The sequence below is a fragment of the Stenella coeruleoalba genome, assembly GCF_951394435.1.
Source record: "Stenella coeruleoalba genome assembly, chromosome: 3".
Taxonomy (NCBI): Eukaryota; Metazoa; Chordata; class Mammalia; order Artiodactyla; family Delphinidae; genus Stenella; species Stenella coeruleoalba.
The window spans coordinates 136,441,454-136,466,206 of record NC_137148.1 but is presented as its reverse complement, the minus strand read 5'-3'; the positions used below and the strand labels follow the sequence as shown (position 1 = coordinate 136,466,206).

The 24,753-nt window shown below is 49.0% G+C and overlaps 1 protein-coding gene across 3 annotated transcripts in view; it reads left to right on the top strand.

The window, feature by feature from the left end:
• Positions 1 to 696: 696 nt before the first annotated feature.
• Positions 697 to 24,753, top strand: part of PWWP2A (PWWP domain containing 2A) — a 116,684-nt gene continuing 92,627 nt past the window's right edge. The window contains exons 1-2 of one of the 3 annotated variants that reach the window (XM_079917736.1): positions 697 to 823; positions 7,996 to 8,140. The gene's annotated coding sequence lies outside the window, so the exon portion shown is untranslated. The remainder of the gene's footprint in view (positions 824 to 7,995; positions 8,141 to 24,753) is intronic. The other 2 variants (XM_079917728.1, XM_079917737.1) reach the window with 2 other exon arrangements.

Genomic DNA, 24,753 nt, shown 5'->3' with positions numbered 1-24,753 from the left:
TCTCAGAATGTTGCTTCTTCCACAAACATTCAAGAGGAAGGGAATAGAATTTACCTGCTGATAGGTAAGGGAGCATGCACGTGCAGAGAAGAAAAGAATTAATGGCAGCCATCTTTAGAAATGATCTACCACAGCAGGAGTATGTCTTGAATATGAGGGTGAGTGTATCTGAGTGTGTGCAGTTTGTGTGTGTGCGTTTTAAGGATTGTGGGTTATGTGTAGGTGGCAGTGTGTATGTAAGTGTGCAGGTGTGTATATAAGTGTCAGTTTACACATGCATGCCTGTTTATGTGCATATATGCACAGGCAGGTGGGTAAGTATGCGTGGAGAAAAGTGCATATACACACAAGGCAGTGTGCACATGTGTGCAGGTATAAGCGTCCGCCTGAGCCAGGGGCCTGCGTATGTGTGCATACATAGAGGGAAAGTTGATGGGGTGGACCTGCCGGGGTGTGGCCTTCCTGAGACTGCAAATCCTGGCCAAGGGTAACAGTCTAATCTTTACTGGGAACTTGTCCTTGACTGGAAGGCCTTGGGTTCTGAGCCAGGTAGAAGACTCAGGCCTTATCATAAACTAAAACCACACTGCTGGCAGTGGAGGAGGAGACCTGCCACATTTTTTGATCCCCCAGAGCCTGCCGTTTTCTACTTGGGACACCACTGGTCTCCAACAGCCAATAGGAAAGCTTAGCTGCCGTACTGCCTCCCTCCGTGATCCCCACCCCAGCCCCACCCGTGGGGCTGTAAACCTCAGGACCGGACTTCACAGAGACCAGGAAGCGGAGCTCAAGGCTGCTGGCAGGGTGAGGCCTCCTACCCCAGGTAGGCCCTGAGCCCTTGGCTTCTCTTTCACTCTCTACAGCACGTTTCCCAGTAAAGACAGTATGGCGGGGGCAGGAAGCAGGGAGGGAAAGGCCTGACACTGCGACTCCCCTATGGAATTTCATTCTATCTCCACAGTGAGCTCTGAAGCAAGGACTTTGTGGGTCTTTTTATAGATGAGGGAAAGAATGCTTGGAAAGGGAGAGAGACTTCCCCACAGTCACACCCCTTATAAAGAGCAGAGGTGGGATTTGAACTCCATTCGGCCCGATTCCAGAGTTCACACTCTGTCAAACAGGAACACAGATGTCCAAACATCTTGAAGGAGAGAAGTACCTCCTCAACCTGCAAAACATGAAAGCACAGTTCAGGCTCAATGAGGAGCCAGGTATTCGGCTAGAATTGTTTTTTTTACTGCCCAAAGATCATCTCTCAACATTGATTAAAGCCATTCAGGGGTTACCCATTGCTATGAGGATAACGTTTAAAGCCAGTCTCCTTATTGCAGCTTACAAAGCCCCAGATGGTCTGGCCGCTGCCCACCACCCTTGTCTTCTTTGCTTCGGCCACCGGGCCTTGTCTTTATTCCTTAAATCTACTTATATATATATATATGCCCCTCTCTTTTTAATTTTTTGGCCATGCCACACAGCATGTGGGATCTTAGTTCCCCAACCAGGGATCGAACCTGTGCCCCCTGCTTTGGAAGCATGGAGTCTTAACCACTGGACCGCCAGGGAAGCCCCATATATATGCCCGTCTCTGCCTCAGGCCTTTGCACCTGCTTGGCCTGCTCTCAGCTTAAATGTCACTTCCTCTCCTAAGGAAAGGTTCATTTTGTTTAGGCGTGATGATGGTGTTGTGATTAAATTTTTCTTTTTAAAGAGTCCTTATCTTTTAGAGATACATATTTACAGATGAAATAATAAGAGGCCTGGGATTTTCTTTCAAAATAACTGGGTGGAGGTGAAGTGAGGGAGTGGGTGTGGTGCAGAGGCAAAACAAGATTAGCCATGTTGTTCATTGTGGGAGCTGGGTGATGGGTGCATATGGGGTTCATGATAATATATTCTCTATTTCTGTATGTATTTGAATTCTTTCATAAGAGATTATAAGAGCTTGTCCAAGAATAAATGGGAAAAACAAGTCACTTCCTCAGAAAAGCCTTTCCAACCCAGAGGCTAGGTCAGGTCCCCTTTTCTGTGCTGCCATGTGACCTCTCCTTCACCGCACTTATGCTGAGTGTAATGACATTGTTGGCTAGTTGCGTGTTCACAGTACCTCTCTGCCCCACACACAGCAGAAAGTAGTTATGTCTGCCTAAATCCTGCTTCTGTCCCAGAGCTCGTTTGGTGAATAAATCAATGACAAGTGAATGAATGAATGAGTTCAGAGACAGTTCACCATGTGAGCTGGTCTAGAAGAGGCAGCTTCCTAAAGAGAGGGAAGAGGGGAAAGGAGGGGGACAGAGAGGGGAGAAGCATCCCAGCTGGATTCTCTCCAACCCAAATATATTACATTATATCATATCCTATTATGTTGTATTACATAATTTTTTCTTTGGTCACCATTTCCTTTCATTAAAGAGAGGGGATTTTTTTCTTATTTTTTATGGCTGCGTTGGGTCTTCGTTGCTGCATGCAGGCTTTCTCTAGTTACGGCGAGCGGGAGCTACTCTTCGTTGTGGTGTGCGGGCTTCTCATCGCGATGGCTTCTGTTGTTGCAGAGCACGGGCTGTAGGTGCACGGGCTTCAGTAGTTGCGGCACGCGGGCTCTAGAGCACAGGCTCAGTAGTTACGGCGCACGCTTAGTTGCTTTGTGGCATGTGGGATCTTCCCGGACCAGGCCTCAAACCCATGTGCCCTGCATTGGCAGGTGGACTCCCAACCACTGTGCCACCAGGGAAGTCCCTAAAGAGAGTTTTAAAATTAATTTTCAAAAACACATGCACGTTTCAATATTCAAGAGTAACAAAAGGGGCTGCAAAGAAAATCTCCCTAGGGAATTCCCTGGTGGTCCAGTGGTTAGGACTCTGCGCTTTCACTGCCGAGGACCCAGATTCAATCCCTGGTTGGGGAACTAAGACCCCACAAGCCACGCAGCAAAGCCAAAAGAAAAAAGAAAATCTCCCCTCACACCCAGGTCTCCTGCCACCCTGATCCCCCCCACCCCGGGTAAACAAAATGATCAGTTTTGTATGTGTCCTTCAGAGCGATCTGATGCATATGTACACAAATATGTATACATTTTTATGTGTATATATATTCCCCCCTTTGTCATGCTTTGATTTTTTATTTAGTACAGCTTAAAGAGTGTTCCATGTTGGTACCAAAGACGTCCTCATTCTTTCTTACAGCTGCCTAGTGTTTCATTCTATGACTCCACCGTATCTGACCAGTCACCTACTGAAGGGGCGTTTATGTTACTTCCAACTATTGTAATCACAAACAAAGCTGCAGTGGGAAACGTTGTGCATTATTTTACTGTTGTCTGTAGGATTAAGTCTCCTGAAGTAGAACGGCTGGGACAGAGTACGTGCTAGATCCTGGCAGAGCCGCCTCCCAACACGCTGGAGACTGCCTCCCCCTCTCCCCACCCCTGGGCTGGTTTGAAGGGAGCTCAGGTGTAGCCAGGCCAGGAGGAAGGGTGGAGCCATTCCCAAGGGAAGCCCACGGCAGGAAAACACAGATGAGGCACGTGGGGACTGTCCTGCGACCTCGGCTGGTAACACAGACCTCTCCCCCAAGTAAGGGTGCAAGCAGAGGGGGCCTCTGCCCACCACAACAGGAAGAGCTGGGGCCTGAGAGTTTGAGGATTCTGGGCCCAAGTCTGCCACCTCAGCTTGACAGGTGGCCTTCAGCAGGCCACTTTCATAATGATAATGGCTCTCTCCAGGCACAGCGCTAAGCACTTTGCATGTGTCACCTCCCGCAGCCTGAAAAGGCTGGAACGTCTGCAACCTGAGCTCAGAGAGGTTAGGGAACCCACTCAAGGTGGTCCAGCTCTTAAATGACAGAGTGCGGATATAAAGCCAGACTCAACACTGTGTTTCACGGCCTTGGATTAACCTTCAGCGAGGTAAGGCAGCGAGACCCTGACTAAGCCTCTTCCAGCTCAGAAAGTCATGTGGCCTGTGACTACACAGGGAGGGGTTCAAAGAGGAGCTAACTGCAGGTGGGGGTGGAGATATGGAGCCCCCTTCACAGAGACGGCCAGGTCCAGCCCCACTTCTTGCAGGAAGACCTGAATGGGAGAGAGAGAGGGAGAGGGAGAGAGGCCCCAGCAGGCGTACACGCGGCAGAGCCCAGCACCGCCCTGCCTGCCTCTGGCCGCCAGTGCACAGGGATGCGGTGGCCTGGAACGCCCTCTGGTGGCACGCTCCGCAGCCTGGCCTGGGAAGGCTGGGCCCAGGGGAGGAGGGGCCACCTACTTTCCACCACGACCGTCTGTGGGCCCAAGCGGGCCCGCGGCTTCTCCCGGGGGTGGGTACTTCCGTGGAGGGAAGCCAGCTTAATAATAGTAACAATGAGTCACCCTCAAAAAGGGTCACAAAGAGACTGATAAAAGGAGGGAAAGGATTCTTGAAGCCATGGAGTCATCATTAGAGTCATGGAAAGATGTCCAAGTCCCCCAAGTGTCCTCCCCACTGTGACCAGGGACATCCTTGCATTTGCCTCTGTTGACATCTTTGCACCTTTTCAGGGCTGTCCTGTTTGCGCCTGCTGCCCCACCACCATGGGCTGAGCCGTCCCTGCCTATGAGCCTCACTGAGCACAAGGCCACGAAGCCTGTGATGAGATGCAGAGCCATAGCAAGGACAGGGGCTCTTGAGGCTGTCGAATTGTTCATTCGTTTGTCTATTCGATAAATATTTATGGAGCTCTGCTATGTGCTGGCCACATGGGCCCTGGGGATGCAGAAATTAATGACAGGCAAGGAATTGAGATTCTAGTTGAGGCAGGCAAGAAAGAAACAAGGTAAGACGTGTGGTCAAAAGTGCCTTGAAGACTACACAACAGGCGGAGGTGCCGGAGCTTGAGGAGACTGTTTTCAGACGGGGTGGGCAGGAAGGCCTGTCAGGTAAGGGACACCTTAATGCTGAGGACACAGAACTGGGGAGAGCAGGCAGGGGAAACTTCAGGTAAAAGATGGGGGCTGGGGACCACATACGCTTGAAGGTGTGCCAGGGGTTTGGATTTGATTCTGGGGGCCGAGGAAGTTACTGGAGTGCTTTGAGCCAGGATGGTGTGATTTGACTTGCAGTCTTAGTAGGTCATTCCATCTGCTTCTCGGAGCACAAACGATAGGAAGGGTGAGGGTGGAAGCAGGGAGGCAGCCACAGGGAGACTCCAGGCCTCCGGATACAGAGGGATGGTTGCCGAACCAGGGCGGGGAGGGGTCAGGTTCTGATGAACCTGAGAGGCCGGCTGGACAGGACCGGCTGGTGGGCTGTCTGGTGGGGAGGGGATGGTGGAGACCAGGCTGGTGCCTCCCCATCCCCCCACCCCCACCCCTTCCAGCCTGGGGATGGGGCCACTGAGTCATCTCCCTCAGGTCACTTAGTGGAGGGGCAAAGGACCCTAGACTCCATTGCCAGAGGCCCCCAGGGCTGTAGCTTGGTGTGTTCAGAGGCTTGGGACCTGGGGCCAGAGGGGCTTCCAGCCTCAAAGAGCTTTTATCTCTTCCCCTCCATCTGCAGTCTCTCTCTTTCTCCTCCCAATCTCTCTCTCCCTCTCTCTTTCTCCCTGTCTCCCTTCCTTCTCTAGCTCTTGCGCGCGCGCGCGCACACACACACACACACACACACACACACACACACACACGCAGTTTACTGCAGCCTTATGGGAAGGAAGCCTCCAGCAGAGACAAAGGGTCTCCAGGGACAGAGCCAGAGGAGCTGACTGTGGAGTTGTGCAAGGAGGGGAGGCAGCCTCTGCTGCCTTTCACATTCCACCTCCTGCTCTTGCTGCCTCCACGCCACCCTCTCGGCTCCTGCAGCATTTCCCCCAAGACCCAGGATTCTCAGCTGGAGGCAGTTTTGTCTCCTTGGGTCATTTGGCAATATCTGGAAACATTTTTGGTTATCATAATTGAAGAGGGTCGGCCTCTAGTGGGTGGAGGCCAGGGATGCTGCTAAATCCTTCGAGGCACAGGATGGCCCACCCACAACAAAAAAATGATCTGGCCCCAAATGTCAACAGTGCTGAGGTTGAGAGCCCGGAAGAGACTGTCCTCTTGATCGCAGTCACACTCCCGTCACACTGCCATTTACCAGGCGATCTCTCTGTGACCACACGGCGCCTGCGTTATCTCTAGCAGCCTCTCGCTACACTGGAAGGTAGGAAGCCACTGAGGCTGGAACTAAGGGAATGTGGCCATGAGTGGGGGACAGGGGAGAGAGATGGGCTAGATGGCCCAGGGCCCTCTAGGTAAGGTCTGGGATTTTATTCCAAGTCAACTAGGAAGGCTTCCAAGGTTCTAATATGCATTTTCAAAAGATCACAGTAGCCCCAAAGCAGCTCTTCTCCCTACCCCAAATGATAGATTCAGGATATATTTTCGAGGATGAATCAAAACGACTTGCCAACGTATTGGGCATGGGGGAAGGGACGGGAGGAGACCTAGAGGGCTCCTAGGTTTGGAGCCTATGCAACCAGTTACATGGAAACTGTTCTCAGTTGAAAGGGCTCAGTTTAGGGGTCAGACAGGCCCAGATTTCAATCCTCAACCTCTTCAAGCCTCAGTTTTCTGTTCTGAAAAATGGGAGCAAATGACAGGTGCACATAACGGGTATTAATTATAGCTTGTCCTTTGACCAAAGAGTTTACAGATATCTAGAAAAATAGTATTCTGTTTGAGGTCACATTGCTAGACTAAGCAACTCTTAAGTTTTATCAGACAGAAAAACAAGAAAACAAACAAAGGGGTTCTGGAGGCTGACCTAACACCCAGTTCAAATCTGGGCTCTGAGCCTCACCTTCTTACCGGTAAAGTAGAAATATGTCATCTTGCTACCCCAAAACTGGGTTCGCCTCTCGTTGGGTGTTGAGCCAAAAGAAACAACCAAGCCAAAGAAAGGAAGAAGGAAGGATTTATCACTTACAACAAGTAAGGAGAACACTGGGGATTTTTCCCAAAGCAGTGTCTCCCCAACAGCAAAATTGGGGAAGTTTTAAGCTAAAGGTACATGCATATTTATGAAGGGGCCTGGGCAGTCCAAACTTTAGTTGATTGAAGTCAGGAGGGTCAACATCACCATTCCCTCTTCCACCTGGGTGGGGGCCTTAGTTCCTGCAGAATGCAAAAACATAATCAGATTGTTACGTATCCCCTTGAGGAGGAACTGGGACTGTTTTATCACTGAGCTATATTGTTTCATGGCTGCTTTTCCTTTGTTCTGCATTCCGTCACCTCCCTTAAGGTCACTGATTACTGAGACCTGTTCAAGGGCAAGCTTTGTGCCCCAGGCTTAGATCACAAAATGATTTAGGCCAAAAATGGCTTCTTTTATGTCAAGAAAGCCATGCCCGTTTCTCCCTATCCGGGACCCCTTACCCTATCTGCCTACAATTTCTATCTCCTGAGCCTGAGCTGATTGAATGAGATTTGCATGTCGAACAGCTAACACAGTGCCTGTCACATAATTGCACTCAGGAAATGAGGGGAGTGTGGGACGCAACAAGACACCATCCTGACCTCTAAGCCCCCATCTTCTGCTGGGGACACGTACCAGCTACAACATGGAGAATGACATCAATTATGTAGTAGTTTCATCTGTGGTCTGACATCATCCCCCCCCCCACAACCATGCTGAAGTTTGTCAGTGTTTTGCAGATGAGAAACAGCTCCAGAAAAGTGAAGGAATCAGCCCCAAAGCCCACATTTCAAAGCCTGGGGTTACAAACTGATTTAGTTTAGCCTGCTAGGTTAGGAACACTTTCTGTGTTTTTAAGTGAAAGAAAAAAATATATAAAAAGAAAATTTTCTTGACACCTGAGAATTACAAGAAATTCAAATCAGCTGCCATAAACAAAGGCTTATGGGAACACAGCCCCGCTCATTAGTTTACCATCCTCCATGGTTGCTTTTGCTACAAGGGCAGAGTAGAATAGTTGTGACAGAGAACGCCTGGTCTAGAAAGCCTAAAATATTTATCATCTGGCCCTTCTTAGAAAAAGTATGCTGACCTCTGCTGGGAAGCACAGCTGCACTGCAACTGTTCTGCCCCCAAGGATGCAGAAACGATAAATACCATCCGAGATAACCCAGGGTCCACCTGAAGGCTGCCAGGAGGGAAGAGTTTCAAATCCGGAGAAGGTAGGTCATTGCAGGGACTGCCCCAACCTGGAGGGACCTTGGAGAAATTGAGTCCAGCGTCCTCTTTATGTATTTTTTATAAATTTATTTTATTTATTTATTTTTGGCTGAGTTGGGTGTTTGTTGCTGCGCGCTGGCTTTCTCTAGTTGCAGTGAGCAGGGCCTACTCTTCGTTGCGGTGCGCGAGCTTCTCATTGTGGTGGCTTCTCTTGTTATGGAGCACGGGCTCTAGGTGCGCGGGCTTCAGTAGTTGTGGCACAGGGGCTCAGCAGTTGTGGCTCACGGGCTTAGTTGCTCCGCGGCACGTGGGACCTGGGACCAGGGCTCGACCCCGTGTGCCCCTGCATTGGCAGGCGGATTTTTAACCACTGCGCCACCAGGGAAGTCCCAGCGTCCTCTTTTTACATGAGAAAAGCTTAGGCCCAGAGACTGGAGGCAATGTGCCCAAGGCCACTCAGCATGTGGCCAACAGCCAGGTTGGGGGCTGCCTCCCTCGGGGAGGAGTGGGCCAGCGGGCCGGGATGCGGGCGCCTCGGCCCCTGGGGCCTGTAAGGTTCAGTTGGGCCAGGACCGGGGCTGCAGCGGGGGTTGGCAGAGGCCCTTAGCTGGCGGGGAAGGGGAGGTGCCTGCGTCTCGGCCTCCGCCCCCCGCGCTCCGCTCTCCGCGTGGTGCCGCACGCGGCTTCTGACCCGACTCCGCTGCCGCCCAGTTCTAAGGCGAGTCCCACACCTGAGCCAGGATATTCGTCCAGGCTTTTCTTTTTTTTTTTGCTCCCCGATTTTGCAAAGCAGGGAAGACACACCCAGCTGCCTAGGGCTCTGAAAGCAGCATCTGGTCCGCGCCTGGTTGGGGATCTCCTGGCTGATAAGGAATCGGGAGGAGCCGCCGGAGGGCAGCCGTGGGGTGCGCGGTGGCTCCAGCCGCCCGGCTGGAATCCGAGACCCGCCCCAGCCTGTTTTCCTCCGGGGTGAACTGGGAGGGCCGCCCCGGAGGAATTCAGAAGCTCCTTCCTCTGGCTTCCTGGAGAAATAATAGAAGTAATAGCAAACATTTATTAAAGGTGTGGCTCAGAATAGGAGCTGTGAGAGTAACCATTTGTGGAACTGTTACATCCTTCCCCACCAGGAGCCCGATCCTCCATCACCGAGACTCTGATTCCCACAAGCCCGGGCACAGCTAATCTGACTCCAGTTCTGCGACCACCCTGCCATGGTGCTGTCAGGAGCCCACAGTCCTCATCAGAAAACTGCTGATTCTCAGCCTCTTCTCTGCACGTTCTCTTCCCCTTCCTGGCCTGAAACCTGCCCTCCCCTGCCCACCACCCCAGGACCCTGTTCCCTTACTGTCCCCTCAAGGGAAGCTGTTAATTTTCCCAGGTACTCCCGGTAGATCAGGGTCTAGGGGGTAAGGTCACTCCGTTGCTTTCTCCTTGTGGAGCTTTGCAACCCATTTCTCCTCCCCTCTCCTTCCACATTGCTTCCTGTGGACTTATTACTGCCAGTCTAGACAGCCCATAACCCCTCCTGTTACTCTTTTCTACAAGCTTCTCACAGTCAGCTCTTACTGGTCAGACATCTTCTCCTTTAATCCTGTTGTCACCCGAAAACTGGGTTCGCCTTTTGGTGGGGGTCAGAAAAAGATACAACCAAGCCAAAGATCGAGAAAAGGAAAGGTTTATTACTCGCAGCAAGTAATAACACTTGGGGATCTTCCCTAAAATAGTGTCTCCCCCAAACAGCAAACTTGGGGAAGTTTTAAGCTAAGGGTACATGCATATTCGTGAAGGGGCCTGAGCAGAGGAGAATTCAGCATAGAATTGGGGCCATGATGGATAAGAGTCCAGGTGTTAGTTGACTGAAGTCCTGTGGGTCAACATCATCATTCCGTCCTTCACCTGGGTGCGGGCCTCAGTTCCTGCAGAACTCAAGGACTGTATTAAATTGTTATGTATATCCCTTGAGGAGGAACTAGGACACTGATTTTTCACTGAACTATTGTTTCTTCTTTGCTTTTCCTTTGTTCCTGCATTCCCTCGCTTCCCTTAAGATCACTGATTACTGAGACCTGTTCAAGGGCAAGCTTTGGGGCCAGGCATAGATTACAAAATGGCTTAGGCCAAAAATGGCTTCTTTTATGTCAAGAAAGCCATGCCTGGTTCTCTTTCTCCGGGTTCCCCCTACCCTATCTGCTTACATCGCTATGGTGACCTACAAGGCCCAATGATCTGGGCCCCATGACCTCTTGTCTTAGTCTGTTAGGGCTGCTGTAACCAAATACTACAGACTGACTACTGGCTTATAAACAACAGAAATTTATTTCTTATAGTTCTGGAGGCTGAAAGTCAGAGGTCAGGGTGCCACCGTGGGGGACAAGGAACTCTCTGGAGCCTCCCTTATAAGGGCACTAATCCCATGAGAGCCCTTCTGACCTTATCACCTCTCAAAGGCCCCACCTCCTAATGAAACTATGGAACTCAGATTGGGACTTGAACCCACGGTCTTTTTTTTTTTTTTTTTTTGTGGTACGCGGGCCTCTCACTGTTGTGGCCTCTCCCGTTGCGGAGCACAGACTCCGGACGCACAGGCTCAGCGGTCATGGCTCACGGGCCCAGCCGCTCCGCGGCATGTGGGATCTTCCCGGACCAGGGCACGAACCTGTGTCCCCCGCATCAGCAGGCGGACTCTCAACCACTGCACCACCAGGGAAGCCCAAACCCGTGGTCTTTTAATCCCACAGTCTATTAATTGAGATCACACACCTGGCCTCAGGACTTAATGAAGCTCAGGTTCTTGATACCTCATCACAGAAAGAATTCAGTGAGGGAAAGGGTGATAGATAAGAAGTGGATTTATTTAGGGAGAAACACACTCCACAGACAGAGTGTGGGCCATCTCAGAAGACAAGAGAGGCCTCAGGGTATGGGGTTGTCAGTTTTTGTAGGGGTGAGTAATTTCATAGGCTAATGAGTGGGAAGATTATTCCAACTATCAATATTTTGGGGAAGGGATGGGGATTTCCAGGAATTGGGGCCACCACCCAATTTTTTACCATCTTTGGTCGGCCTTGGGACTGTCATGGTGCCTGTGGGTGTGTCATTTAGAGTACTGATGTGTTACAGTGAGCCTGTAATAAGGCTCAAGGTCTACTAGAAGTTGACTCATCCGCCATCTTGGACCTAGTTCGCTCTAACCAGTTTTTGTCATGTCCTATGGCTATGTCATTCTTTTAAAGGTGCCCTGCCCCCTTCCCTCCTGTTTCACTAATACCTTCACCTTGGGTGATTTTAACATATAAATTTGGGGAGAACACAAACGTTCAGACCATAGACCTTTTCTGACTCATTTCCTACTACTCCAGTCAGCCACACTGGCCTTCCCCATTTCCTCCACATGCTTGCGCTCCCACCACAGGACCATTGCACTGGTGGTCCTTGCTTCCTGGGAAGCTCACTCCCTCACCTCCCATATTTGTTTCAGTCACCTTCTCAGTGCCCACAGGAGGCACTTTTCCTCATTATTTTAGTCTCCTTAGGGGCCGGAGGCTGTGCTGTTGAAGAGGGAAGGAAATTGTATCTGTATTGCCCTGTGATCTATACTCTGCACCTGGGACAGTGCCTAACACACAGGAAGCACTTCAGTAGTAGTTTCAGAATAAATGAAACCAGATTCTCCACAGCCTTTAGGGGCTTTGCCCTAGCAGTTCCGTTCCTCCAGCTCTTTGCAGTTGAAAAGTCAAAGTGGGACTTCCCTGGTGGTGCAGTGGTTAAGAATCTGCCTGCCAATGCAGGGGACATGGGTTCGAGCCCTGGTCCAGGAAGATCCCACATGCCATGGAACAACAAAGCCCCTGCACCACAATTATTGAGCCTGTGCTCTAGAGCCTGCGAGCCACAACTACTGAGCCCACATGCTGCAACTGCTGAAGCCCATGGGCCTAGAGCCTATGCTCCACAACAAGAGAAGCCACCGCAATGAGAAGCCTGTGCACCACAACGAAGAGTAGCCCCTGCTCGCCTCAACTAGAGAAAGCCTGCGTGCAGCAACGAAGATCCAATGCAGCCAAAAAAATGAATAAATTGAAGAAAAAGAAAAGTCAAGGTCCCTTCCCTGTGCTGCAGCCCCCAGCATCTCTCACGTTTTCCTGATAACTCTTATCATCACCTGATAAATTTAGTGTGTGTCTCCCCTACCTGGTAGTAAAGTTGACTGTCTCCTCTTCCTAGTATCTCCTAGTAGGCATACAATAGGCTCTCAGTAAGTACTAACTAGATCAGAATTTCTCCAATGCCACACTATTGACATTTTGGGTTGGAAAATTCTTTGTTGTGGGGATTATCTTGTGCATTTGGGGTATTTGGCAGCATCCCTGGCCTCTACCCACTCAATACCAATAGCACACCTCCCCCTCCCCACCAGTTATGACACCCAAAAATGTCTCCAGGTATTGACAAATGTTCACCAAGGGGCAAAATCACCCCTGGTTGAGAACCACTTAATTAGTTGAATGAATGGATGAATGAGTGAATGAATGAATGAATGCGCTCAATTTTGAGCTCTACCTTGAGCTCTTTTTTCTACTCCCTAGCTTAAAAAGTGCTTTCCTGCAGAAAGATCCCCAGCTCCATTGAGAGAGAGCACAGAAAAGGCCTGGCCATTCCTTTCCTCCCAAAACAAATGTCCCAAAGCCTTACACCCTGTTCTGGAGGCTGGAAGTCAGAGATCAGGGTGCCACCATGGCGGACAAGGATCTCTCTGGAGCCTCCTTTATAAGGGCTCTAATGTCCTCCAACCAACCACCCCCGCACCATTCCCCCCAGTTTTATAGGTTTATAATTATTCAATACCTAGAGGTGTGTGTGTGTCTCTCCAGGGTAGGGGTGAGGATGGAAGATGGAACCATCCCCTCCCTTACCCAGTCGTTTCCAGGTTAACACTGGCATTACTACCCTTCTCCCCTACCCTCCAACCCAGCCCTGAATACTGAAGAAGGAGGAAAAATGTCCATGAATTTTAATTTTTTCTCTTTCTTAAAACTTTAATTTCTATTTTATATTGAGTATAGTTGATTTACAATATTGTGTTAGTTTCAGGTGTACAGCAAAGTGATTCAGTTTTTTATATATATATATATTTATATATTTTTATATATATATATATATATATATACACACACACACACATATATATACATACACACACACACACACACACACACACACACATATATATCCATTCTTTTTTCAGATTCTTTTCCCATACAGGTTATTACAGAATATTGAGTAGAGTTCCCTGTGCTATACAGTAGGTCCTTGTTGATTATTTGTTTTATATATAATAGTGTGTATATGTTAATCCCAAACCCCTAATTTATCCTTCCTCCACCACCTTTTCCCTTTGGTAACCATAAGTTTGTTTTCGAAGTCTGTGAGTCTGTTTCTGTTTTGTTAATAAGTTCATTTGTATCATTTCTTTTTAGATTCTGCATATAAGCGATATCATACAATATTTCTCTTTCTCTGTTTGACTTATTTCACTCAGTATGACAATCTCTATGTCCATCCATGTTGCTGCAAATGGCATTATTTCATTCTTTTTAATGGCTGAGTAATATTCCATTGTATATATGTACCACATCTTTTTTTTCCTTAATTAATTAATTTGTTTATTTTTGTCTGCATTGGGTCTTTGTTGCTGTGCATGGACTTTCTCTAGTTGCAGCGAGCGGGGGCTGCTCTTTGTTGTGGTGCATGGGCTTCTCATTGTGGTGGCTTCTCTTGTGGAGCATGGACTCTAGGTGTGTGGACTTCAGTAGTTGTGGCTCATGGGCTCAGTAGTTGTGGCTCATGGGCTCAGTAGTTGTGGCTCATAGGCTCTGGAGTGCAGGCTCAGTAGTTGTGGCATACGGGCTTAGTTGCTGCGTGGCATCTGGGATCTCCCCAGACCAGGGCTCGAACCCATGTCCCCTGCATTGGCAGGCAGATTCTTAACCACTGTGCCACCAGGGAAGTCCCGTTTGTGGATTTTTTGATGATAAGCCATTTTGACTGGAGTGAGGTGGTATCTCATTGTAGTTTTGATTTGCATTTCTCTAATAATTAGTGATGTTGAACATCTTTTCATGTGCCTCTTGGCCACGTGTATGTCTTTTTTGGAGAAATGTCTATTTAGGTCTTCTGCCCGTTTTGGGGTTGGGTTGTTTGATGATTGGTTTTAATGATATTAAGCCGCATGAGCTGTTTGTAAATTTTGGAGACTAATCCCTTGTCAGTAACATCATTTGCAAAAATTTTCTCCCAATCTGTGGTTGTCTTTTCATTTTGTTTATGGTTTCCTTTGCTGTGCAAAAGCTTTTAAGTTTCATTAGGTCCCATTTGTTTATTTTTGTTATTTTCATTACTCTAGGAGGTGGATCCATAAAGATATGTCAAAGAGTATTCTGCCTATGTTTTCCTCTGAGTTTTATAGTATCTAGTCTTACATTTAGATCCTTAATCCATTTTGAGTTTATTTTTGCATATGGTGTTAGAGAATGTTCTAACTTCATTCTTTTACATGCAGCTGTCCAGTTTTCCTAGCACCATTTATTGAAGAGACTGTCATTTCTTCATTGTATATTCTTGCCTCCTTTGTCATAGATTAATTGGCCATAGGTGCGTGGGTTTATTTCTGGGGTTTCTATCCTGTTCCATTGATCTATATTTCTGTTTTTGTGCCAACACCATACTGTTTTGATGACTGTAGTTTTGTAGTATAGTCTGAAGTCAGGAAGCCTGCTCCTCCCGCACCATTTTTCTTTCTCAGGATTGCTTTGGCTATTTGAGGTCTTTTGTGTTTCCATACAAATTTTAAAAATTTTTTGTTTTAGTTCTGTGAAAAATGCCATTGGTAATTTGATAGGGATTGCATTGAATCTTTAGATTGCCTTGGGTAGTATAGTCATTTTCACAGTATTGATTCTTCCAATTCAAGAACATGGTATATCTCTCCATCTGTTTGTGCCATCTTTGATTTCTTTCATCAGTGTCTTATAGTTTTCTGAGTACAGGTCTTTTGCCTCCTTAGGTAGATTTATTCCTAGGTATTTTATTCTTTTTGTTGCAGTGGTGAATGGGATTGGTTCCTTAACTTCTCTTTCTGGTCTTTCGTTGTTAGTGTATAGTAATGCAAGAGATTTCTGTGCATTAACTTTATATTCTGCAACTTTACCAGATTCACTGATGAGCTCTAGTAGTTGTCTGGTAGTATCTTTAGGATCTTCTGTGTATAGTATCATGTCATCTGCAAACAGTGACAGTTTTACTTTTTCTTTTCCAGTTTGGATTCCTTTTATTTCTTTTTCTTCTCTGATTGTCATAGCTAGGACTTCCAAAACTATGTTGAATAAAGGTGGTGAGAGTGAACATCATTTTCTTGTTCCTGGTCTTAAAGGAAATGCTTTCAGCTTTTCACCACTGAGAATGATGTTAGCTGTGTGTTTGTCATATATGGCCTTTATTATGTTGAGGTAGGTTCCCTCTATGCCCACTTTCTAGAGAGTTTTTATCATAAATGGGTATTGAATTTTGTCAAAGCTTTTTCTCCATCTGTTGAGATGATCATATGGTGTTTATTCTTTAATTTCTTAATGTGTTGTATCACACTAATTGATTTGCAGATATTGAAAAATCCTTGCATCCCTGGGATAAATCCCACCTGATCATGGTGTATGAATAAGGTCCATGAATTTTTAAATCAACTCTTTCTTCCCAAATAACTTCTAGCAGCCACAGCCCAAAGAATCATCCATTCATATATTTATTCAACTAACCTTTATGAAGCATCCCCATGTACCAGGGACTGTGTCAAATGCTTTATACATTAATTATATATTTTAGATCCTTTTAATCTTCACAACTCTATGAGATCATGTTATTACCCATTGTACTGATGAGGAAAAATTTTTTTAATTTTTTAAAATTAATTAATTTGTTTATTTTGGCTGTGCCCGGTCTTAGTTATGGCACGTGGGATCTTTCGTTGTGGCACACGGACTTCTTAATTGCAGCATGTGGACTTCTTAGTTGCAGCTTGTGGACTCTTAGTTGCAGCATGCATGTGGGATCTTGTTCCCTGACCAGGGATTGAACCCAGGCCCCCTGCATTGGGAGCGTGAGTCTTCCCCACTGGACCACCAGGGAAGTCCTCAGATGAAGAAGTTGAGGCACAGAGTAAGAAGGTCTGGAGTCAGTTCTCTGCAAAATCTTAAGACCAGTAGGCCTGAAATCCAGGCCAGTAAGTGCAGGCACGCTCTAGACAGAGTCTCTTGGACGCCCTTAGGCATCTCATACTCAGCAGGTCTAAGGAACTTGTCTCTCATCCTCCCAACCCCCACCCTGATTCTCCTGTCATCCTAGTCAGTAACAGGCCACGTCCCTGCCTCTCACTCCTGGATCAAATCAATCACCCTAGTCCTCCTTATCTTTGGAAACTCCACCACCAAACCCACCTCCAGGCATCTACCCCCAGCCCATCACACCCTTCTTCCAGAGTCAAGCTTTCTGAATGCAAATCTTCATGATACATGTAATATCCTGCAGTGGTTCCCCATTGTCTTGGGGGTAAAGTCCACACTCCAGCCACTTCTTGATTCTCCAGTTCCACCTGCCTCCTCCAGTGAAAGCTCCCACCCAGCTTTTACTGGAATTGGGGCTCTCTTATACCTCTGGGCCTCTGTGTGGGCTGCTTCTAGCTCCTCTCCGCTTGGACAATGCTTAATTGGCCTACAAGACTCAGCTCGGCCTTCTCTGTCCCCTAGGACTAGGTGATGCCATGACACCCAATGCTCATCCCTACCCTGTTGGAATCGCTATCTGTCTCTCCTGCCCCCAAGTAGAATGGTAGCTGCACAAGTGCTGGAATCCCACTGGTCTCGTCAGCAAGGGCCTGGCAGACACAGCAGGCACGCAATATTACATTTGTTGTCTGAGTGAATGAATAGAGGAACAAGTGTGTTGCAGGAAGGGGGACCCCTTCCAGGGCCTGAGAGTGAGCCTAACACTTGGAAATGAATTGTCCGAGGAGATACACGTGCTGACGAAGCAAGACGCTTTATTGGGAAGGGGGCCCGGGTGGAGAGCAGCAGGGTAAGGAAACGCAGGAGGACTGCTCTGCCACGTGGCTTGCAGTCTCAGCTTTTATGGTCATGGGGTTAGTTTCCGGCTTGTCTCTGGCCAGTCACTCTGACTCGGGGTCCTTCCTGGTGGTGCGCACATCGCTCAGCCAAGATGGATTCCAGCGAGAAGGATTCTGGGTGGTTGGTAGGGCATGTGGACTGGAGTCTCCTCTCTCCTTTTGACCTTTCCCAAATTCTTCTGGTTGGTGGTAGCTTGTTAGTTCCACATTCCGTACCAGGACCGCCTGTTTAACATAACTCATACAAGTGCTTGCTATGGTGCCTGGCCAGGGCAGGCGGTTTCATTCAGTGGTTCCCCGAGTAAGCAGAAGGCTCAGTCTGGATGCCAAGCAGAGAGGTAGGCACATTTACACGGTTGTCCTAGAGTAGGGGTCCTCACACGCATGCAGTGGAGTGGCCCAGAGCCTTGGCGATGAAGTGAGATCAGCCGGTTTGCATCCTGACTCTGACAGTATCTGTGTGTGTGACATTAGGTGGGCTCCTTGGCCTCACTGTGCCTTGGGTTTTCCACTTGTAAAATAGGACAATAGTATCATCTTTAAGTGCTTAAAATAAAAAGCATGACCCAGTGAAGGGCTGTGCAGACAATGTATCAAATGGTGGTTCTGTCTCTTTCTGCTGCTCCCCAAGATGGCATGACGATGAAGATGAGAATTTGGTGATCAGTCTGCCTGGGTCTGAATATTGGCTCTTCCACATATTAACTGTGTGATTTGGGGCAGTTACTCAACCACTCTGAGCCTCAGTTTTGAGGTAATAGTACCTGCCTCCCAGGATTGCTGAGAATAAGAGAAATATGTAAAGCAGTTAGCTTGGTGCTCCAATAATGGTTTGCTGTATTTTTAGCCATAATTCCTGGTACACACTTGAGTCCTGTAATGTAGTGTGATGGCCAGGAATCCTGGGTTCTCCATGAGTGACTCAGGGACAAATTCTTCCTCTCTGTTGTTCAGTTTTCATATCTGTACAAAGGGTCAGCTCAGCTGGTTCCCTGCAGCTCTGAAATACCAGGCTTCTGAGTCCTGCCTGGTCTTCTTCATCCCTGACAGTACCTGGCACCCTCTCTAAGGAAAGAGGAAAGACCCCTTCTCTGTCTCTCCAACTCTGCTCCCTTGGCCTTATCAAAGCTGTCTTACTCCATTACTCATCCCCTCTGGGGATCTCTGTGCTTCCTGTTTCCAGTGGGTGCTAATGGGTTAATTAGAAGCACTAATGGAACCCACAGGAACTCAGTGTTCGCTTGCTAATGGGTCGCCCCATCTGCCCTCCCTGTAACACAATGCCTTCACCCTGGTAAAAGGCACTCAGGGATTTTCTGTTGGCTCCAATCTGCTGGTTTCTGACATTTTGAAAGGCAGAAGGATGGAGAGGGAAGGAGGGGGACTGGTAGAAGTGGGGACAGGGTGGGAGAGGCTCTGCACCAGCAGTCAGGACATCTGGGCTCCCACCTCACTGACTTGCTGTGTGACCTTGCACAAATCCATTCCCTTTTCTGGGCCTCAGTTTCCTCATTGGTAACAAGGGGCAGGTTGGGCTCTAAAGACTTTGTTGGAGCTAACATTCTGGAATTATCAAGTCCCGTCACTTTTGCAGCTGAGGTGTGAATGTCCTCTCAGCATCAGTCAACGTCCAAAACCTATGATGTGCTGGTCTGGGCCTGGCCCAGAGCGAGGCACAGTCCCTACCCCGGGAGCTCCTGGGCTCTGGCCATCCTGCTGCAGTTTCTCTGTTCACCACACGGGAGAGAGCAGGGAGGCCTCCATGCTTACTGAGGACCCCCTGTGTGCTGGCCAGGCCGAGGGCATGGAGAAAATACAGGTAGCTGCCGATCTGTCAGTACTTTTGGTTTTCTGATTATACTGTGTTGTCTTGCCTCCTGGCCTTTCCATAAGCCATCCCCTCTGCCTGGACTAGTCTTACCTCCTGTCTAACTCAGTTCATTTTTCAGGCCTTACCTTCATTCATCTGTTCACTTATTCATTCAACCCATACTTATAGAGTGCTTTTTTTTTGGCCACGCCATGCAGCATGCAGTATCTTAGTTCCCCGACCAGGGATCAAACCCATGCCCCTGGCATTGGAAGTGTGGAGTCTTAACCATTGGACTGCCAAGAAAGTCCCCCCATACTTATAGAGTACTTATCGTGTGCAGGGCTGTGCACATGATCCCAGCAGGGCTAGGATCCAGGAGTGAATAAGACACAGATCTGTTCCTATTCCCTTACAGATTCTTATAGGAGGAGATGGTCAATTCAACAATTTCAGCAGGAAAAAAAATTAAGTTGAGATGAACATAGAGGGGGATAGAAACAGGCTGAGATAGAAGTGGGCACTCCTAAAAGATGCAAGCACATGTGCACAGCTCAGAGGCAGGAAAGAAAAAGCCCTTTTTTTTAAATTTATATATTTTTATTTTGATTTTTGGCTGTGTTGGGTCTTTGTTGCTGTGTGCGGACTTTCTCTAGTTGTGGTGAGCGGGGGCTACTCTTCATTGCGGTGCGCAGGCTTCTCATTGCGGTGGCTTCTCCTGTTGCAGAGCACAGGCTCCAGGCCTGGGGGCTCAGTAGTTGCGGCTCGCAGGCTCTAGAGCACAGGCTCAGTAGTTGTGGCGCGCGGGCTTAGTTGCTCTGCGGCATGTGGGATCTTCCCAGACCAAGGATTGAACCCGTGTCCCCTGCATTGGCAGGCGGATTCTTAACCACTGCGCCACCAGGGAAGCCCCCGAAGTGGCTTTTTAGAAGAGTAGAAAGATCAGTGTGGCTGGAGTATAGTGAGGGAGGAGGGCAGAGGGAGGCTGGAGGGAAGGGCTGGAGCACATTGGCCCGGAGGTCCTTCCTCAGGGAGCTGGGCCCCTCCCCCATGTCTGGGTGGGTTCTCCTCCTCTCCTTCCCTGTCATAGTACCTGTCACGCTAAATCGTCATCGCTTGCTCATTTCTTTGATTCCCCATCCAGACCACGAGTTCCTAAGGACAGAGATCACCTCTGGTTAAGTACTGTGCCTCCTGTTCTTGACTGATGGCATAAAGCAACATACACTTTATGGAGCTGCCCCATCTCAGTAAACAGCACCACCATTGATCCAGCAGCTCAAATGAAAACCCCAGGAATCATCATGGACACCTGGTCCAATTTCTCTCCTGGGAATCTAGGAAAAGACCTGTCCCTGCTACTTCTCAGACCATCCTGCACCTGCCATGGCCACCTCCCTGGTCCAAGTCACCATGAGAACCTCTCAGCTGCTCCCTCTTCTATTCCCTCATCACACCACTCCCCTGCTTAAAATGTTGGCAACTAATCCTTTTTGTTTGTTTAATTTTTATTTTATTATTTTTTTTAATATTTATTTATTTGTGTATTTTTATTTACTTTGGCTGTGCCGGGCCTTAGATGCAGCACGTGGGATCTTCGTTGCGGCACACAGGCTACTTAGTTGTGGCATTTTCTTTTTTTAAATTGTGAAGACTGAAAAGCAAAACAGAAACAAAAGCATAGTCACTTCACTGTGCTTAAAATAAAACCATCATCCTGACCTACATGTCCTTGCTGCTCTGGCCTGTTCTAGGTCTCCAAGCTCATCTCCTACATTCTCTTTTTTGCTCTTCTGGCCACGTGGGCCCCTCTCTCTTCTTTTTCTGATTCTTACATACTCCAAGCTTTGCTCCTGCCTCAGGAGCTTTACATGTGCTGTTCCCTCTGCCTAAAATGCTGTCTCCTCAGATTTTTACCTGTCTTCCTCGTCCCAACTCAACTCCAGTGTCACCTCCTTGGAGGGGCCTTCAGGCCATCGCTCCCATCACCATCGTTCCTTGCCATTCTCCATCCTATGCCCTTTTAGCTCTACCTGCTATTTCCTGTTTCTCCATTCAGTTATTTTTTTGTTGTTGGTCTTCCAAACTCTCTCCAAGGTGAACTGCATGAGAGCAGGGATCTTATCTGCCTCGCTCAGAGCTGTAGCCCCAGAACCCGGCACGTCATAGGCCCTCATTTATTTGCTGTTTATTGACAACATTTCTTTTTTTTTGTTTTAATTAATTTATTTATTTTTGGCTGCATCGGGTCTTCATTGCTGCAGGAGGGCTTTCTCTAGGTGTGGCGATCGGGGGCTCCTCTTGGTTGCGGTGCGTGGGCTTCTCATTGTGGTGGCTTCTCTCGTTGTGGAGCACGGGCTTGTTGTGGCACATGGGCTCAGTAGTTGTGGCTGGCGAGCTCTAGAGCACAGGCTCAGTAGTTGTGGTGCACGGGGTTAGTTGCTCTGCAGCATGTGGGATCTTCCCCGACCAGGGCTCGAACCCACGTCCCCTGCATTGGCAGGCAGATTCTTAAGCATTGCGCCACCAGGGAAGCCCCAGCTGAAAACATTTCTTGATCTCCTTTATATGCCAGGGTCTGTCCTAAGCACTTTTTCCATATTATCTAACAATCTCATGGCGGCAACCCTGGGAGAGAAGCTGCAGCTTAGAGAGCTGAAGTGACGAGCCCAAGTTTACGGAGCTAGGAGGCGATGGAGCCTGGATTCAAAGCACCCTGTCCTCCAAGACCTCGCTAGCAATTGTAATGAAGAGCTGATCCTCATAGCAAAGGCTCATGCTGCATTAATGAATGTACACATTATAAACACCTGGACTGAGAGGCATGGCTGAATGAGAACATTCCCAGCTTTAAGGAGCTCACGGTCTTCATTTTCTTGGGTCTGTTTTTGGAGTGGAGAATAGAGCGCTCTCATTGCCTGAGGGACTGCTGTGTGCCAGGTACTGTACGCGGTGGCCCTCGTGGCTATCTGCTTTGTCCAGAGCGGCTGCCATGTCAACCTGGGTGGCGGCGGGGGGACCTCAGGGAGAACCCCAGTAGCTGGGGGCTCTCCCTGGGCGGCCGGGCTGTCTTGTGAGAGCTGCGTCTCTGGCTGGCTGCCCACCCGCCTGCCAGCCAGAGCTCCCTAGCTCATCAATCACTCCACAGGGCTCTGCCAGGCTGGATCTCAGAGGAAGACAAGTCAGCTGAAAATGGAATGGGCCGCAAGCTCAGGAGGGAATCGAAGACACTGGGGAGTGGGGAGTGGGGAGGGAGAGGCCCAGGGAGACAGCCGAGGTCGGGATCGATCCCCCCCTCCGCTAAGAAGGGTCGATGGGGAAGAGGTGGGGGCAGCGTTCCTGTTGGAAAAGCAGTGGGGTGAGCAGAAGAAGTGGAGAAAATGGCTGGTGTGGGCGGGCGGAGGTGCTTTCCCATTGCAATGGAAATTCAGTCTCCCCCCGGTGCCCTGGCTGCCTTCCACGGGCCCCCGGGGAGCAGACTGACAGCTCTGGGAAGGCGGGCAGCTTATGGCGGCTGCTTGGCCACAGGCTCAGCTGCCCTCCAGCACTGCTGTGGGTCCCTGTGGCCTGGCTTCCCGGCACCCCCTGCCTCCCCTCCCCACTGCTGGAGAGGCTGGGACGTCTCCGTCTTCACCACCCCTCTCCTTTCTCAGATCTGAGCCTCCTGGGATTGGAATTGCACTGTCTCTCCGGAGAGGCTCTGCCGAAAGTCAGAACGTCTGCGCCAAAGACTCCTTGGGGATCTTCTAGTCCAAAGAGGCAAATCCGCAGGCTTTTGTTTTTGTTTTGCCTGTCAGTCTACACGATGAAAAAAACAAAAATAACAATACCCACACACATAACTAGTTGCCAGCATTAAAACAGAAATAAAGTGCCCATAAAAATCTGATTTCTAGGGGGCTTCCCTGGTGGCGCAGTGGTTGAGAGTCCGCCTACCGATTCAGGGGACACGGGTTCGTGCCCCGGTCCGGGAGGATCCCACATGCCACGGAGCGGCTGGGCCCGTGAGCCATGTCCGCTGCACCTGCACGTCTGGAGCCTGTGCTCCACAACGGGAGAGGCCACAACAGTGAGAGGCCTGCGTACCGCAAAAAAAAAAAAAAAAAAAAAAAAAAAAATCCGATTTCTGGATTCTATTCAAAAAATCCAACGATCTGGCAACTCTGAGCTGGTTTTCCCAGAGCTGAGCCCACCACGCCCAGTTCACCCCTCTGTGTTACTGACCAGGCCCCTGTGGGCTGTGAGTTTCCACCCCTCACCTCTTCCCAACCCGTCACTGGAGAAGGTGAGGCCCGCAGTGGGAAGGAGTGAGAGCAGGGTCCCGGGAGGGACAGTTACCCTGGGACTGAGAGGCCTCCTGGTTTCTTATCCTAGGGCTGCTTTTTGTGAGGTGTGATCTTGGGCAGGTAACCAGAGAACCCCTCAGAGCTTCAGTTTTCTCATTGGTGAAATGGAGATAACTACAGTGAACTTGTGAGGAATAAATGAGATATTGTACATTTATTTATTTATTTATTTATTTGCAGTACACGGGCCTCTCACTGTTGTGGCCTCTCCCGTTGTGGAGCACAGGCTCTGGATGCGCAGGCTCAGTGGCCATGGCTCACGGGCCCAGTCGCTCCGCAGCACGTGGGATCTTCCCGGACCGGGGCACAAACCCGTGTCCCTTGCATCGGCAGGCAGACCCTCAACCACTGCGCCACCAGGGAAGCCCGAGATACTGTACATTTAACATTTAGCACCATACCTGTATGTTTACAAGGAAGATACTCTTAGTTTTTAAAAAAAATTATTTATTTTATTTATTAGTTTTGGCTGCGTTGGGTCTCCGTTGCTGCGTGCAGGCTTTCTCTAGTTGCGGCAAGCAGGGGCTACTCTTTGTTGCGGTGTGCAGGCTCTAGGCATGCAGGCTTCAGTAGTTGTGGCATGTGGGCTCAGTAGTTGTGGCTGGCAGGCTCTAGAGCACAGGCTCAGTAGTTGTGGTGCACGGGCTTAGTTGCTCCGCGGCATGTGAGATCTTTCAGGACCAGGGCTCGAACCCGTGTCCCCTGCATTGGCAGGTGGATTCTTAGCCACTGCGCCACCAGGGAAGCCTGATATTCTTAATTTTGAATAGGTAATATGTGTGATGATCTATATGGTCCAGTTAATATTCACATACAAAGAACTACACCAAAACTCAGTAGCTTGAAACAACAATGTACTATTGTCTCTTGCAGTTCTGTTGCTGCGTTGGTTCATATGGGTGGCTCTCACTTGGGGTCTCTGGCATTGATGTGGTCACATGGCAGCTGAGGGTGCAGTCATTTGAATGCTTGATGGGGGCTGAACTTCAAGATGGCTCACTCACACGGCTGCATATGATATTAGCTGGAGCTGGAGCCCAGGTGGCACTGGGGACCACAGGGCCTGCACAGGGCCTCTCCACGTGCCTTAGACTTCTCCCAGCATGGTGGCTGGGGTCTGAGAGAAAGTGTCCCAGATCTAGCTGCATGACCTTTTATGACCTAACCTTCAAAGTCATGTAGTATCACTTCTACCATTCTTCATCGGACTAAGCAGATGCAAAGCCCCTCAGATGGAACAGGACAGGACATAGATCCCATCTCTGAAAAAATTGCGGGGCCATGTGT